Source organism: Cynocephalus volans, chromosome X, assembly GCF_027409185.1.
Source record: "Cynocephalus volans isolate mCynVol1 chromosome X, mCynVol1.pri, whole genome shotgun sequence".
NCBI classification, from domain to species: Eukaryota; Metazoa; Chordata; class Mammalia; order Dermoptera; family Cynocephalidae; genus Cynocephalus; species Cynocephalus volans.
In genome coordinates this window covers 71,993,710-71,996,512 of record NC_084478.1, presented here as the reverse complement: position 1 = coordinate 71,996,512, position 2,803 = coordinate 71,993,710, and positions in this window count along the sequence as shown.

Here is a 2,803-nt window from a genome sequence, read left to right as displayed (position 1 = left end):
AGGAGGTGGTCCAGCTTCACCCAAACTTGCGGTCCCTCCTCACCCCCTCCACTCACCCCACCCTCCAAATCCCCTTCCCACTCCTGGGCTTTCCTCAGCACTTGTGCAGGACTCGTTTCCCTTGCCGGAAACAGCTTCCGCTGGATGGCAGTATGGCTCCACAAATGCCAAGCCCAAGCTTACCCTGCTCCTCCCACGTCGTGTCCTCCGCCCTTTGCGACGCAAAAAAACGAAAGAAAAAAACAAAAAACCTACCTAAGTAAATTCAAATAACGTGCGTGTACATACATATGTGTATACACACACACACACACACACACACACACACACATCTATGCGCAATAAAACGGATATATAATTAAGAAATAAAACTTAAAAATCGCAACATACCCTGGTGAAAGGAGAGGGAAGAAAGAAAGCTGCCAACAGGCCCCCACCTGGAGCACCAGACTCACAGGACCAAAAGACCAGGGACCCAGAGGCTGGACACTGCCACAAGAATCCCGCAGGCAGGCACGGGCAGCCTGCCTTTCTGTTTCCTTCAGCCCTGGCCACTTTTCTTGGCTCCTGCTCTAGGCAAGAAGTAAAAGGCCAAGGGCACATTACCGCGGCCACTGTGACTCCCACGGGAGGAATTCACATCATGAGACCCCCTGCCCCAGGACAAGGTGCTGGTCACCTCTGCTGGCTGGCACATCATTTAGCTGCAAAGCTGTGCTTCCTCCCCAGGCCTGGAGCTTCAGGTGGAGGTCACCCCCTTGGCCTGGCCCACGCAAGCAGCCAGAAACGGCCTGGCGGCCCACCCTGCAGCCACAGGTCTAGACCCACGAGTCTTCTTCCCTCAGCTGGAGCACCAAGGAACTCGCTCAAGTCTGGCTCTGGGAAGGCTGGCCTGGCTTTCTCAGGAGGTGGGGGAAGGGGGCCCGGGGAAGGCCACCAAACACCTCAGAGTCTCATGGCCTCTCACAGGGCCCCGGATCCCCAGAGGACTCAATTTCTGTCTCTTCTGCAACGCGGGGTCCCCCTTCCCCCACATTTACCCAGAACCCTCCAGGTTCACGAAAGCAGCTCGGGCCTCTCTGATAACAGAATTCTTTCCTTTCACTTTCAAGAGGAGGCCAGAGCTGCCCAACCATCTGCAGGACGACCGAGACCTGGAGCGCACAAGGGTTGCCCATGTCTGCGCACGTGCCCCGGGGGAGAGCTGTCGCCGGGCTCGTGCCTGTGCGGGCGGGGGCGTGCGCGGGCGCGGGCGCGGGCACGTGCGCGGTTGCCTGGCTTTGACTGGGTTTGCATCGGTCTGTGCGCGCCAGCCCGGGGGTGTGCGCCTGTGTCTGTGTCTGCGTCTGCGGGTGTCTGCCTGTGCGAGAACTCGAGTGGGCAGGTGGAAACGGCAGAGACCACGTGCATGTGCGTACACAAGGGAATCCACAGCGTTGTGTTCACATGACTGGACCGGCAGAAGAGGCAACAGCGGACCACTGAAAGAGGTCCCTACCGGCTCCGGTTTGGACACCTAGACCTTCTCACAATCGCAAGGAATGGAAAACCTTGAGGGATTTTGCAAGCAGGGCGTTCAGGATGGTACTTCATTTCAAAGGAACGTCTGGGTTGCTCTCCGGAGGACAAAGAGGGACCCCAGTGGTGACCTTCACCTCTGGTCAGCGGAAGGAAAGAATGGAGCCTCCCCCCCCCCAATGCCTTGTGCAACAACACTGCGTCCCCTATAACCAAGGAGCAGAGGAAGGAGCCGTCTCCATACAGCACTCGTCCCGCTAAGAGTAGAAAGCAGAAGGCGTAGGAAACAGGAAGAAGAGTTGTCACCCTCGCGCCCGCCACCGCCCACCACCGCCCACGTGTTCAGGGCCCCAGTGCAGGGACGCTTCACTGGGTGGTAGCATGCACGAGGAGTGTCGAGGAGACACAAGCTGCCTCCAGACGTGGACGGGATCCGTCCTGAGTGGGATCAAGGGCTCCGATCCAGCAGCAGGCCTGCAGGACGTGTGCTGAGTGGGGTGGGGGTGTGGGGTTTAGGGCAGAGGGAGAGTCTGAACCATGCCCTCGGTACGTCCTCGGCACACTGCAACTGGGCCACAGAGCCCCTCTTGCTCAACGCAAACACGGGGAAGGACGCCCGGGAAACAGACAGGAAGCAGGGCGCAACTGCACACGAGGGGGACGAGATCTCCACGGATCGGATCGTATAACAAACGCAGAACAGAAGGCGGATGCCCCTTACTCTTGCGATGGAGAGGGATCACTTCGATTTCTAGGAATAAATGAGGAAAACGTAAAGAAAAGAAAAAAACAACACAAAAAGGACGTTTACTCTCCCTAATGGTCCTCCACGCCCCCACCCAAGTCCTCCTTCCAGGCAGGCCCCTGGCCTCCACAGAGCTAGAATTGGAAGAAAAGAAGTGACAGTGCAGGGAGGAAATCGGCTGAGAGTAAAGGAAGAGTTGTAGTGAAGAACAGAGAATGACAGCAAACTGAAAGGCATTGTGTCCCAAGTTCGAGGGGTGGATCCCCGAGTGGCAGCCTGTGGCCCCACGGGGGGAGAGGCAACACCAGGGCAAAGTGTCGGCCCCTTAGGCCAGTGTTTGAAGCCAGCCGTGTCCACACACAAGCCTGTCGTGCCCAGGCGTGCTGCCTTCGCACAGCCCCACCCCCTGCCCCTCCCACTTCCCACAGGAGCGGAGTGGGGGAGTGGGGAGACAAATGGAAAGGGGCGCAGAGGAGGAAGACGGAGGAACAGGGAGACTCCGAGGTCCGGCCCACTGAGCCTCGCACAGAGTTAACGTGT